This window comes from Leptonychotes weddellii, chromosome 15 (assembly GCF_054177405.1).
Source record: "Leptonychotes weddellii isolate Sample4059 chromosome 15, ASM5417740v2, whole genome shotgun sequence".
Lineage (NCBI taxonomy): Eukaryota > Metazoa > Chordata > Mammalia > Carnivora > Phocidae > Leptonychotes > Leptonychotes weddellii.
Genome location: NC_138383.1, coordinates 35,494,576 through 35,509,922, shown reverse-complemented (window position 1 = coordinate 35,509,922; position 15,347 = coordinate 35,494,576). Strand labels below are relative to the sequence as shown.

The 15,347-nt window shown below is 38.0% G+C and overlaps 1 protein-coding gene and 1 long non-coding RNA gene across 2 annotated transcripts in view; both read left to right on the top strand.

The window, feature by feature from the left end:
- The window catches only part of NF1 (neurofibromin 1), a 246,667-nt gene that overhangs the window by 9,493 nt on the left and 221,827 nt on the right, over window positions 1-15,347 (top strand). The window lies entirely within an intron of this gene.
- LOC145717387 (uncharacterized) lies at window positions 45-2,617 on the top strand. Its single transcript, XR_014140568.1, has 2 exons — window positions 45-1,215; window positions 1,436-2,617. It is a non-coding gene; the product is annotated as an uncharacterized LOC145717387 (long non-coding RNA).

Genomic DNA, 15,347 nt, shown 5'->3' with positions numbered 1-15,347 from the left:
GCCATCTTGCTCCGCCCCCCACCTAACTTATTTTTAATCATAGTTTTATACTATGTATAAAGGTAGTGACCTTGTGGGTAATTACCACGCATAAGAATCTCAAGTGACCCTTTTCACTTTACTTGTCGACAGCTTTCCTTGGGTAGTCTTCATAGTAATTTGGGCATGAGAAAACAACCACCTCAAATTTGTGATGACAGTAAACTAGGTGGTAAAAAAAAAAAAAAGCAAAACTTTTTTTTATAGCTTTCAGGGTGGCTTTGGACCAGTCACTTCTCTGAACTTCAGTTTTTTATGTTTTCGTCTGTAAAATGGGGATAATACCTGCCTACTCATATCTTGGGCTTGTTTAGTGTCTTAGGTGTGAATCTTACATGAAAGGAAGCTGTAAAGTCATAAAAATGTATTACTGTGATTATCATCATGTGCAGTATTTTTTCTATCCCTTCTTTATAGTTTGATTATTATTATATTATTATATAGTTTGGTATTACTATTACTTTGCATGAGGAAAAATGAAACTAGAGATGCAGAGCAACTTGTCCACAATCATGACATGTAATTAATTGAGTTTAAACTAGAGTGTGGGTGTTAATCCTTAGAGCAGTAACTTTTCAATAAAGCTTTACAAAAAAGATCTAAATTTTTTGAACAGATAGCACAAATATGTAAAGTGAGAAATGTATTATTGTTTCTTCACTCAAAGTTGAGTTGTTAACATTTTGCCTTTTATGTTCATGTGAGTGTATCTAGAAATCTTTTAACACATCTGGTCATGTGTTAGAAATAGACATAACTAGACATACATTTTAAACATTATATCTTTGATTTCATTATTTATCATTCTTTTCACCTTATCAAAGCTTCTTTGGCTGTTAGGAGAAGTTGTAAAATTGTCCCCCCCCCCTTTTTTTTAGATTTTAATTATTTGTGTGAGAGAGACAGAGAGAGAGATAGTGTGCGCATGGAGAGCATGGAGTGGGGGAGAAGCAGAGGGAGAGGGACAAGCAGACTCCGCCCTGAGTACTGAGCCTGACTTGGGGGGGGGGGTCGATCTCACAACCCTGAGATCATGACCTTTGCCAAGATCAAAAGTCAGATGCTTAACCGACTGAGTCACTCAGGCACTCCAAAATTGTTCCCCTTTTATTTTAGTTTTATAACATTGCATTATATTCATTGCAGATTTTTAGGTGAAGAGAGTTGAATAAGAAGGTGAGAGAATAGGGCGCCTGGGTGGCTCAGATGATTAAGCGTCTGCCTTCGGCTCAGGTCATGATCCCAGGGTCCTGGGATCGAGTCCCACATCCGGCTCCCTGCTCTGCGGGAAGCCTGCTCCTCCCTCTCCCACTCCCCCCGCTTGTGTTCCTGCTCTCGCTATGTCTCTCTCTGTCAAATAAATAAATAAAAATCTAAAAAAAAAAAAAAAAAGAAGGTGAGAGAATAGAATGTGTTAGAATACCAACAGGAATGTACAATTATAAATGTGAGACTATGTATTTATTTCATTTTTTATCTTGGGGTTTTACTGTCCAGTTTCATAAAATTGGTTTTCATACTCTAAGAACATTCCATTTAGGATTTGATTAAATTTGAGCCAACTCTTTAAACTTTGGTAGTATTTGAGTGCTTTAGCCTATTGGATTTTTGGGTATTTCTGTTTTTTTTTTTTTTCTTTTTTTACTTGTTATATATGTTTTCAGTCCTGCGCTCCTCCCCCACTCCCCCCCCAAACCATTCATCCTGACTTTTGGAATATCTTTTCACCATCCATCTCAGCTCAGGGCTGGGAAAATGTTTTTTTTAATACTCCAGGCAGGTCTTCCTTTTGGGTAATGGACTGAAGTGGGGTGGGGGGGAGCATTTGTATTTCCTGTTATGTTTCAGTTTTGGCCTCTTATAACTGAATTTGCAAGTAGAGAATGGAAGTAGGAGGTTTTGTTTTGGTCAAATGTTGGCAACAAAGATCAATGAAGACCTGTGCTTTGGTTTCTGCCTTAACTCAACTACCTTGTGATATGTAAATCTAAATTCTGAGTTGTTTCATTATCTGTAAAACAGGAGAAATAGGATCTGACAGTCTAAAACTTTTATAATTCTTAAAACGGAGTGATTTTTGTTTTATATTTTAGAGCCAGTCCTCTGAAAAAAATCATTCCGGTCACTAATTGATTAGTCACAGATCCTTAGTTAGAGGGAATCTGAGATTATTTAAATCCACTTCTGCAGTAGCCTTGGCAGATGATTGTCCAACCTCTATTTGGGCATTTATTTTAAAAAAAATACAGTAGTAATTCATGTTCATTGTTGAAATTCAGTAAATCACACACAGACAAAATGAATAAAAGTCATTTATAATACCACACTGCAGAGAGAACCACAGTTAAAATTTTGGTATATAATTAAGTGTGCTGATTCTGAAATCAGACTGTCTGGGTTTGAATTCTTGGGCTCTGCTTTGCCACTGTTTCCTAGCCCTTGGCCAGTTTACTTCTTCAAGCTTCAGTTTCTTCACTTGTAAAATAGTCAGTAAAAGTATCTAATTTTCAGAGATGGTTGTGAGATTTAAATTAGGAAATATGTGTAAAGCATGTTGCATGGGTTCTTGCACATGGAAGGAGCTCAATAAATGTTAGCTACTGTTGTTAGGTTGTTGGAATTGAATGAGATACATTGTTTTATAATCTTTTTTTTTAAAGATTTTATTTATTAGAGAGAGAGAGATCACGAGCAGGGGCGGGGGGTAGAGGGAGAAGCAGACTCCCCACTAAGCAGGGAGCCTGATGCAGGACTCGAGGGATCATGACCTGAGCGAAGGCAGATGCTTAACCGACTGAGCCACCCAGGCGCCCTATAATCTGCTCTTTTAACATACCAACATAATGTGAACATTTGCCCATTTGATTACATTTTCTTTTACAGTATTTTTTTTTTTTTTAAGATTTTATTTATTCATGAGAGAGAGAGAGAGAGAGGCAGAGGGAGAAGCAGGCTCCCAAGGAGCAGGGAGCCCGATGCGGGACTCGATCCCAGGGCACTGGGATCATGACCTGAGCCGAAGGCAGACGCTTAACCATCTGAGCCACCCGGGCGCCCTCTTTTACAGTATTTAAAAATTTTAAGTAATTTAAATTTTTTAAAATATTTTAGAATTTTCTACATTGAACATGTTTATAATCAGAAAAACAACCAGTAACAAAGGAAATATGACTTTATAAAATATGATTAGAATATATTAGTGTACAAAGTTATAATCTCAGTTTCTAGCAGTGTAAGGTTAACATAGAAGTAGGATTTGAATGAAATCAATATAAGATTAAAATATAAGGGCTTGTTACGGTACCTTCAGCTATCTAGGTGATAGGGGGACCATGACCTGAGTACAAGCGCAATCTCCTTGATGGGTCTATTGATTTTAGAGTTTTCAAGGATGGTTATGTGGTTGTACTGTACAAAGTTTAGCCAGTCTCATTGAAGACATTAGGTTAAATCCTTTATCTTTTCTTATCTGTTACAAATAATACTATGGTATGTAATCTTATTTTGCCCTCTGGGTGACCAGAGATACTACATCTCAAGGTAATCCATTCCATTAGTTAAAATAGTAATTATTAAATACTCAAATTGAGCCTCATCTCATATCAGTAAACATTTAAGTGTTTTTGTGATACATGCTGAGCATTGTGGTAAATGCTGGGGTTATAAAGACAAGATATGGCTCTTGCTCTCAAGGTACCTAAAGTCTGATAAGGAAGAAAGACAATAAGAAAATTATGGTAAATATTTTGATAGATGCATAGTGTATAATGGGTGCATGTAAGAAGAGCACTTAATTTACTATTTATTATTTATTTATTTATTTATTTAGTTAGTTAGTTAGTTAGTTAGTTAAATAGGTTCAATGCCCCAATGTGGGGCCTGAACTCACAACCCTGAGATCAGGAGTCAGATGCTGTACCCACTGAGCCAGCCAGGCACCCCTGAGGAGCAAATTTAGACTGGGCAGTCAGGGAGAGCTTGTCAGGGAAAATAAAGCCTGAACTGTATTATCAATCTTGTAGGGTCTTGTATGCTATACAAAAATGTTTAAACTCTCTTTTGAAGGCTTTGGGCAAATATTTCATCTAATGCCTTATCCTTACATGAGGGAGATTGAAGAATATAATAAAGGGAAATGATTTTATGAGGTACCACAGGAGGTAGAAGAAAATAGGGATCTTAAATTCAGGTAGTGGAATTAGAGACTGAGATGGTAGAGAAGGAAAGAATGGGTTTATCATAGTTGTTGGAGTCAATGAGAATGGGTGCAGTTTAAGGACACTTAGCAATACAGGACATTATTAAGGACTCAGCTGAATTTGGAGACCATTATCTTTGTTATGGTCATAGTCACTAAAATTAAGATCAAGGAAGGTTAAAGATCAGATGTTGGATAGGTGGTCCACCTTGATATTGAAGTCACCTAGATTAGAGTTGCCAGATTTAGCAAATAGGATGTCTAGTTAAATGTGAATTTCAGGGGCACCTGGGTAGCTCAGGCTGTTAAGTGTCCAACTCTTGGTTTTGGCTCAGTTTGTGATCTCAGGGTGGTCAGATCCAGCCCCGTGTTCGGCTCCATGCTCAGCGTGGAGCCTGCTTAAGATTCTCTGGCTCGCTCTTTCCCTCTGCCCCCTCCCTGCTCCCACTTGCACATGCACTCTCTCTAGAGAGAGAGAGAGAATCCTAAGCAGGCTCCGTGCTCAGTGCAGAGCCCAATGCGGGGCTTGATCTCACAACCCTGAGATCATGACCTGAGCTGAAATCAAGTTGGTTGCTTAACCAACTGAGCCACCCAGGTGCCCGCCCCTGCTAAAATAAATAAATAATAAAATCTTTAAAAAAGAAATGTGAATTTCAGATAAATAATGGATAAATTTAGTATAAGTATGTCCCAAATATTGATGGGACATACTTATACTAAAAAGAATTATTCATGTTTATTTGAAATTCAAATTTAATTGGAAGTCCTATGTTTTATCAGGTAACACAAACCTAGATGATACTGGATGGTGATGGATTTGAGGTAGAGGAGTGACTGAGCTGGGAGCCAAATTGTTTTGATGATGGGGGAAAATATCTAGAAAGTTGTAGGTGACTGTGACAAGGTTATTTTTTTAAATTTAGGTATAGTTGACATACGATATTATATTAGTTTCAGATGTATAACATACTTATTTGACATTTACGTACATTATGAAGTGATCACCATAAGTCTTAGTTATCATCTGTCATCATACATAGTTATTTCAGTATTATTGACTATATTCCCTATGCTGTACTTTATATCCCCATGACTTATTTTGTAACTAGAAGTATGTACCTTTCAATCCCCTTCACCTATTTTACCCATCCTCTTACTCCACTCCCCTCTGGCAATCACCAGTTCATTCTCTGTTTCTGTTTTGTTTGTTAATTTGTTTTTTATTTTATTTTTTAAAAATTTTATTTATTTATTTTTAAAGATTTTATTTATTTATTTATTTGACAGAGAGAGAGAGACACAGCGAGAGAGGGAACACAAGCAGGGGGAGTGGGAGAGGGAGAAGCAGGCTTCCCGCAGAGCAGGGAGCCCGTTGTGGGGCTCGATCCCAGAACCCTGGGATTATGACCTGAGCCAAAGGCAGACGCCCAACGACTGAGCCACCCAGGCGCCCCTTGTTTTGTTTTTTAGATTCCACATGTAAGTGGAATCATACAGTATTTGTTTTTCTCAGTCTGACTTACTTCACTTTGCTTAATACCCTTTTAGGTCCATTCATGTTGTCATAAATGGTACAATGGTCGTCAGTACTCAGGCATACCATTTTTCATCCTTTTTCTCAGTATTCTTGTATATGAGGGTGTTTTGTGACGTTTAAAAAAGTAGGGGCACCTGGGTGGCTTAGTCGGTTAAGCGTCTGCTTTCAGTTCAGGTCATGATCTCAGGGTCCTGGATTTGAGCCCCACATCAGGCTCCCTGCTTTGCAGGGAGCCTGCTTCTCCCTCTTCCTCTGCCTGCCACTCCCCCTGCTTCTACTCTCTCTAATAAATAAATAAAATCTTTAAAAAATAATAATAAATGCCTTAAAAAAGGCTGAGCATCAGGTACACTATATTTTTGGTATTCATTTGATTAGTGTAGTAAACCCATCAGCAAATATTAATTGGCATATGTGTGCAAGTGTGCTTTATTTTATTTTTTTAAGATTTTATTTATTTGAGCGAGAGCACACACATGCACGAGCAGTGGGAAGGGGGCAGAGGGAGAGGGAGAAGCAGACTCCCCGCTGCGCAGGGAGCCTGATGCATGACTTGATCCCAGGACCCTGGATTGTGATCTGGGCCGAAGGCAGACATTTAACCAACTGAGCCACCCAGGCACCCATTTGTGTGTTTTGTTTTTTTTTTTTTAAAGTTTTATTATGAAAAGTTTCAAACATACACAAAAGTAGAAAGATGATTGTAAATGAATCTCCATGTGCCCATTACCCAGCTTCTACTCAGTTTTTTTCATCCATACTCCTACTCATTTCTTGCTCAGCACTTCTCCATTTTGAAGCAACCATAGTTATTATTTCAGCCTGACTTATTCTTATATTGACTTTAAGAGCTTGTGATATAAAAACAGTACTCAATTAGGAATCAGAACACTTGAATTTGAGTTCTAACTTTCTGAGAAATGAGTTAAGCTGGGCAAGTCAAGCTGTCTGAACCCTACATTCCTAATCTTTTGAAGGGAGCATGGATTGTGGAGGGGACATAAGGTTACTCCCCTATTTCACAGGGCTGTGTGAATGAAAAATATGAGATGAGATGAGATAATATATGTGAAGGTACTTTGTAAACTTAATACAAGTAAAATTTCTTTCTTGTTAGTAAATGATGCTTCCTTCTATAAGGGCTTAAAAGTCATCTGCATAATAATCAGTTTTAGAATTATCTGGTTTTTGACGTTAAATTCAGTCCATAGTCCTGAAGTCATATTTTCACCTTTACCCACCTCTGTGTTTTGACAATTGAGGCAACATTTTCTCATTCCCAGTCTGGCACCTTTCTATTTTCATGAGTTCTCAAAGTTCACTGACAGTGTTTCCCTTATCACGTTTCTAAATTTTCATGTGTACTCTTGGGTTAGTTAGGTAGACTTGAATTCAGATAAAACAGGTGTGTGGGGTCTTTATGCTTTAAGAGTTCTGATGGCTCTCAACAGTGCTCTTTTTCAAATGTGAAGATCATTTTGTTTTCTGGTAGAACAATTAGAGGTAAAATTGAATTGAATAGTTATGCTTTTATCTCCTCCTGCTATTATACTATGTATTCTAACCAGTGGTTCTTGTCCTTTCTCCTCTTCATCTTAATATATTTTCAAAAGCTGTTAAATGTTTTAACATTTTTTTCCTTTAAAATATTTAGTTACTCTGAACTTTTAACTTGTTTTTATACTCCTCTATCGAATTGTTTATTAGATATAGTATATGTTCTTTCTTAAATGTCCTTATCAATATTGAGCTGTAGGAGAGGGCAGCAGAGGAACAACTGGTACAGACACATTAATTTATGTAGAAATGCCAGCTTTATCAGATCACTTAAGACTCATGTTAAAAGTATAGATTTCCTGGCCCCACTGAACATGTGAGTGCTAGAGGTATGGACAATGGGTTGCAGTTTAAAAAATCTCCTCCGGTCATTTTGATGTAAAGCTGGGTTTATGAATCCCTGCTGTATGATATGCAGGGAGACTTCAGCTTATGGGCAGTATTTAGGAGGTCATAGTTTAGTCATCTGTAGCACCACAACAAGTAGAAAGAAACTGGGTGAACTTTGAAAATCACATTATAAAAAATGTTGGAGGGGTGTAGAAATAATAGGACTAGGTGAATTAAAATTCCAGAGGTGGAAGAGCCCTTTGTAGGTGAGAAGACGATTGCTGACATTTGCTGATTCTGGACACAGACTGGAGAAAAAGGATAAACCAGAGGTGAACTGAGTCTTACTAAAACTGCAGCCTAGCGTTGACAGTTCAGTTCCTGAATGGATTAAAATGATCAGCCTCTGTCATCCCTTTTGGCTAATAGACTAAATGGGGAACTCCCCCTGGGAAGATATGTTGTAGAGTTTCTGAGATTCTTTCATTTATAATATCCAGCATACAGTGAACAATTTCTAAAAAATTCAAAAGGTGGAAAACTGTGATTCATAATCAATAAGAAAAATAGGGGCGCCTGGGTGGCTCAGTCGCTAAGCGTCTGCCTTCGGCTCAAGTCATGATCCCGGGGTCCTGGGATAGAGCCTCACATTGGGCTCCCTGCTCCATGGGAAGCCTGCTTCTCCCTCTCCCACTTCCCCTGCTTGTGTTCCCTCTCTCGCTGTGTCTCTCTCTGTCAAATAAATAAAATCTTTAAAAAAAAAAGAAAAAAAAAACTGTAGAAGTAGACCCATGTTAGTTCAAATTAGCAGACAAGGACTTTAAAATAACTATAATATGCTAAAGAAAATATAGAAAAAGATGGACAAATGGCTGAAAAGTTGGAGAATATTTATAGAGAATTGGAATCCTAGAAAGGAATTAAATGGATATTCTAAGAATCAAAAACATAACATTGGTTGCTTAAGGTCTTTCATTTACATGTTAATTAGAAAACTTTGGTGCAGGACTCTAGGACCTTGCTCCACCTCTTGCCCTATTCTTCATTTTTCTAAAAAAATGGGAAAAGAGGCCAATTGAATATATATTACTTATGTATGTGAGTAGACTAGGTCTTATTCACTGCTGTATTCCTAGGGCTTAGTACAGTGCCTGATACATTAAAAACAAAACAAAAACCCCACAAAAACAAGAAGCCCTTGTATGTAAACTTAGTTGTTCATTGGTTGGATTTAATAGGCTAAATATAACTAAAGATGAAATTAAAGACATTTAGACAAGTCAATAGAAAATACCCAGTTTGAAACACAGGAAGGAAGAATGGAAAAAGTGGAACAGAACCTAAGAGATATGTGGAACACTAGTAAAAAGTTGAATAATGTATAACTAGAGACCCAGACTGGAGAGGAGAGATTAGTGTGAGAGCAAATACTAGAAGAGATAATGGTAAGACATTTTCCAAAATTGATGAAAGACATCAACCCATAGATTCAAGTAGTTTAGCAAACCTCAAGCAGGATAAATATCTTAAGCGTATCTTAATGGAAGCATATCTTAATGGAACTATTGAGTAGTAGAGACAAAGAGAAATTCTTAAAAGCAACCAGAAAGGAAAAAAAGACACACTACTTTCAAAGGAACGATAATGTAAGTGATAGCTGACTTTAAACACAACTGTGGAAACTGGGAAATAATGGAAAGACATCGTTAGTGTCAGAAGAAAAAACTGCCAAGTTAGAATTCTGTTCCCAGCAGAAATATCCTTCAGAAATGAGGGTGAAATAAGGATGTTTTTAGATAAACAGAAGCTGAGAGAATTAATCACCAGTGAATCTGCTCTGTAAGAATTACTAAAGGAGGTTCTTTAGGCAGAAGAGAAATGGCTCAAGTGGAAGGGTAAAACTATAGAAAATAATGAAGAGCACCCAGTTGGGTGTTAATATGAGTTAAATATACAACCAGTATGAATAAATATCAAACATATTGCCTCTTTCTCCCCACCCCTTAGAAGCTTTATTAGAACTTTTTGGGAATTATATTTTTTATTATTCTAGAATAATAGTATTTCTACAGCTTTATTATGGTAAATTGCCACACAATAAATGAACTGCACATATTTAAAGTGTACAATTTGATATACTTATAAGTCTGTAATAACATCACCAAAGTCAAGATAATGTACATCTATATTGCCTACAAAGTTTTCTCCAGCCCCCATAGTCCGTTCATACATCCCATCCCTAGGCAACGACTGAGCTGTTTTGCTCAATGGCTGTATTACAAATTGTTTATTCATTCATCTCTCAGTAGATACTTGGGTTGCTCCAGTTTTTAGCTATTACAAATAAAGCTGTCTTGAAGGTTCATGTGCACAACTTTGTGTGGATATATTACTTTCATTTCTCTTGAGTAAATGTGAAGGAATAGAATGGTTGGATCATATGGTGGGTGTGTGTTTAACTTTTTCAGAAGCTGCCAATCTTTATTTTCCAAAGTGATTATACCATTTTACAGTGGTATAGGAGAATTCCAGTTGCTCCATATCCTTGCCAACATTTATTTTCCTTAAAAATTTTTTCAGTTATAGCCATCCCAGTTGCTGTGAAGTGGTATATCATTATGGTTTTGATTTGCATTTCCCTAATGACTAATGATAGTGAGCATCTTTTCATGTGCTTATTTACTGTCTTAATATTTTCTTTGATGAAGTGTATATTTCAAATCTTTTGCCCATTTTATTACTGAGTTTTGAGACCTTATAGTATATGCTGAATACAAGTCCTTTATGAGCTGTGTGATTTGCAAATATTTTCTCCTGGTTCTGGCTTTTTTGTTTTCTTTTCAAAATCTTTTGAGAACAGATGTTCTTGTTTTGCTGAAGTCCAAATTATCAGTTTTTCTAAAAAAGAAAAGTATCATGTTTTTGATGGTATATCTAAGAAGCTTTTGTCTAACTCAAGGTCACACAGATTTTTCTCTTATGTTTCCTTCTAGAAATTTTATTATTTTAGGTTTTACACTTAGGTCTATGATGACTCACTTTTAGTTAATTTTTGTACTTGGTGTGATTCTATATGGCTGTTGTTTTGTCAGTCCACATGGTGTTGATTAATGAATCCTTATAGTAAAATTTGGAATCAGGCATTGTAAATCCTTCAACTTTGTTTTGCTTTCTCAAGAATGTTTTAGCTAGTATAGATCCTTTGCATATCCATGTACAATTTAGGATCAGTTTGTCAATTTCTATTTTAAAAAGCCTATTTTGATAAGGATTGTGATGAATCTGTATATCAGTTTTGGGAAGATTGCCATTTTAACAGGTATTAGTTTTGATTTCAATTTCTGATTATTGCTAATATATAGAAATACATTGATTTTTGTTGATCGTTGTTTTTAGTGAGGCTATAGCTTTTTTGGTTTTTTTAGGACAATTTTGATTGTACCTCATGAAAGTCAACATATTTGATAATCTAGTTCTCTGCTTGACCTGTAGAAACTGTGATAAATGTAAGGGTTCTTTCTGTTAGATTGCAAAGAAGAATGCAGCTGGTGTGATGCTGACAGGAACAAGAAGCAAACAGGAAGAATAAAGTCCTTTGTCCTCCTCCAGTCATATAGTATCTCTTTAGCGTCCCCTTGGCAGAGCCTTAATGAGGAGCCAGCTGGCAAAGGAGAAATGTAGTTTGCATAGTGACCCACCATTAGAAAACACAGTACAGAAGGGTGGATGTGAAGATGGGAGACAGCCCCTTAGCAGTGGGCACAGTCCACCCCTTTGGCTACTCAGTAGCCATACCTACCTTTATTGGATATTTGCAGAAGACACTCATGCTTTTGACTAAGAAGTTGAAGTCTTCTTTGTAAAAAATGAATACATCCTTACCCTTTTACCAAAATAAGGAACGAAGTCTCGGTATTTTTTTAAAGATTTTATTTATCTGTTTGACAGAGTGCACGCACAAGCAGGCAGGTGGCAGGCAGAGGGAGATGGAGAAGCAGGCTCCCCACTGAGCAGGGAGCCCAACGTGGGGCTTGATCCCAGGACTCCAGGATCATGACCTGAGCTGAAGGCAGATGCTTAACCAACTGAGCTACCCAGGAGCCCCACAAAGCCCCAATATTTACTGTATCCATTTCTGGGTGACATTCACACTATCCATTTTTGGGCTATTTTTAATTATTTCTCAAATTCATAGTCCCATCTGAATATCCTGCTCCTAAAGACTAAATTGTGAAGTTAACCTTGCTAATAAAATTTGTGTAACATTGAGGAGAGAGAAAACTCATTTATACACTCATGTAAAATCCTGAATGGTAAGCAAAGAAGAACATATGTATAAATGCTGTAGACCTTCCTTTTGTTAACTAGTTGAGAGATTGTCGTTCATCTTTATAATTACTTTGTTCTACTGCCCGTTCCATGTTTCCTTTGTCCTCATTCAGGACCTCAGCTGGTGGGGAAATCCAAACCTTCATTAGGGAAAAATGTAAGTCCTCAGTGGTTCTGCTTTGTGTGTATTTCCATTAACTTTTACTATTATACATGGATAAGATACATTTCAGAGAATCCTTGGAGTTCCAGACAGTCTTGCCTGTCTCCCTTATGTAGTTGTAGTCCAGGATCTCTTAAGTAATCCAGATGAATTACACCACCTATTAGAATGACCCCTCTCTTTGCCTGTTGATTTAGTGCAGGGTTCTCAGCTGAGGGCAGTTTTGCCTCCCAGGGAACATTTGGGAATGTCTAGAGATATTTTCAATTCACATGACTTAGGAGAGTGATGTTACTGGAATCTAGTTGGTAGAGGTCAGGGGTGCTGCCAAGCATCCTCTGATGCACAGAATAGCCCCCAAAAGCAAAGAATTATGCAGTCCAAAATGTCAGTTTTAGGGCTGAGATTGAGAAATCTTGATTTAATGGCCCAGAAGAGCCTGTGTGATCATGAAGCAGTTTCAACTTCCAGCTTAGTTGGAACCCAGTGGGATCATTCTTCCCTTGGGATCCCAGGCCTCAAAACCAGCAGACACCAAAGTTGTAGGCACTGGAAGCAAAAATTTTGCTCATGGTGTTTTTAGGGAAGATGGCGAGACAAACCACTTCTACTTACACCTCTTGACTATTAGACACATGTATTCTGACCATGGAAAAGCAGCGTTGTATATTGGTTATTGATTGAAAGCATATGCTTGAGGATTTTTTTTTTTTTAATTATCCATTTGAGAGTGAGTGAGCATGAGCAGAGGGAGGGGCAGAAGGAGAAGGACAAGCAGACACCCTGCTGAGCGCGGAGCCTGACGTGGGGCTCAATCCCAGGACCCTGAGATCAGGGTCTGGGCCAAAGTCAGACGCTTAACCACCTGAGCCACCCAGGTGCCCCGAGGATTTGGTCTTAAACCAGCACTGTAACAGCAGGCCATTCTATTAGTCTGTTAGATCAGCTGCATCCAAGTGATACGGTATGTGGTAAGACCAATGAATTCCAAGGTTCACAAGTCCATTCCTGTACTATTTTTGCTGTGAAATGAGTTCTTGTATTATTATGAAGAGGAACTATTGGCTAAAATACCTAATTTCAGTTGTCGTGTGCTCCTGAATTGTTGTCTGTTTATGGACCAAAAGAGCATTTCCACCTCTATAAATTCATTTGCATATTAGTTTTCAGTTGAAGATTAGTGTATTAGGTAAAGTATATATTTTGTAATATCAATGGATTTTTTTTTCTCTGACCATAATGAAATCATTTTGGCATGGGGAGGAAATGGTTAAAAGTAGACTAGTGGGTCATTTCCATGTGAAGTTAATAGGAATTAAGCCTGGAAGGTAAATTTCTATTGGCTTTTTCCTCTTCATGGTGATTCCAAGTTTATTTTGATCTGTATCTTTTTTTTTTATGAATGAAATTTTCTTTCATTCAGCCTGATAGTAAAAGGCCATTGGTACATGATTAAATAAGTTAGGCTTCTGTCTTGAACTAAGTTGTAAACTAAGCACAGTGGCAGGTGCTTGAACTCTGTTATTTGAATAGCTCTTCCTTCCCTGGGATGAGTTTAGGATTGTTTTAAATGTCATGTTACAGCTAGCTGGTAGAATCTTTGCCATTCAGAAATTGTTTTCTCAGAGTGCCTGGGTAGCTCAGTCAGTGTAGCGTCTGCCTTTGGCTCAAGTCATGATCCTCCTGGGATTGAGGCCCACATCTGTCTCCCTGCTTCTTCTTCTCTCTCTGCCACTTCCCCTGCTTGTGCTCTCTCTCAAGTAAATAAATGAAATCTTAAAAAAAAAATTGTTTTCTCAGCTTCAGGAAGGAGATGAAGTCTGGATTGGAATGTGCATTGCTGACTTTTCTTCTGTAATTATTAATTTATTAAAACTTACAATTTGTGCATTGTGCTAGATTATTTTGTTAATATGTTTCTTAAAAGTTGAATCCCAGAGGTAAACATTATAAACATTTGGCTGTGCCTCTTTGGATTCTACTATTTGGATGTCCATTTTCATTTTTAACATCAGTTGCCTTGTTTCTTCACATAATTATAAAAAGGGATGATTCAGAAGTTTGGTCGATTCTTTAAAGAATTGTATTGGAAGATAATTTTTATAATTGAATATAATTTAAATATTAACTAAAATGATGACCTGGAGGCAGACTATTTTGGTAGGTAAACACCAAAGCATGTTTTTTTTTTTTTAAAGATTATTTATTTATTTATTTGAGAGAGAGAAAATGAGAGAGAGCAAGCACATGAGAGGGGGGAGGGTCAGAGGGAGAAGCAGACTCCCTGCCGAGCAGGGAGCCCGATACGGGACTCGATCCCGGGACTCCAGGATCATGACCTGGGCCGAAGGCAGTTGCTTAACCAACTGAGCCACCCAGGTGCCCCAAAGCATGTTTTATTACTCCTTTTCTCTTTCTCTCTCTTTTTAAGATTTTAATTATTTATTTGACAGAGAGCACAAGCAGAGGGAATGGCAGGCAGAGGGAGAGGGAGAAGCAGGCTTCCTGCTGAGCCCGATGTAGGGCTCGATCCCAGGACCCCAGGATCATGACCGGAGCCGAAGGCAGAGGCTTAACCGACTGAGCCACCCCTCTTTCTCTTTTTGTGCCTGTGTGTGGCACATGTGTGTGTAAAGGCATTTAACAAGTTATTTTTTTTTTTTTAAAGATTTTATTTATTTATTCATGAGAGACAGAGAGAGAGGCAGAGGGAGAAGCAGGCTCCCAAGGAGCAGGGAGCCCGATGCGGGACTCGATCCCAGGACGCTGGGATCATGACCTGAGCCGAAGGCAGATGCTTAACCATCTGAGCCACCCAGGCGCCCTTAACAAGTTATTTTTTATTCTTGAATACTTCAATGTGTCTCAAGGAAGGGCCAAGTGCTCAACATCACTCGGCATCAGGGAAATACAAATCAAAACCACAATGAGATACCACCTTACACCAGTCAGAATGGCTAAAATTAACAAGTCAGGAAACGACAGATGTTGGCGAGGATGCGGAGAAAGGGGAACCCTCCTACACAGTTGGTGGGAATGCAAGCTGGTGCAGCCACTCTGGAAAATAGTAGGGAGGTTCCTCTAAAAGTTGAAAATAGAGCTACCCCATGACCCAGCAATTGCACTACTGGGTATTTACCCCAAAGATACAAATGTAGTGATCCAAAGGGGGCACATGCACCCTGATGTTT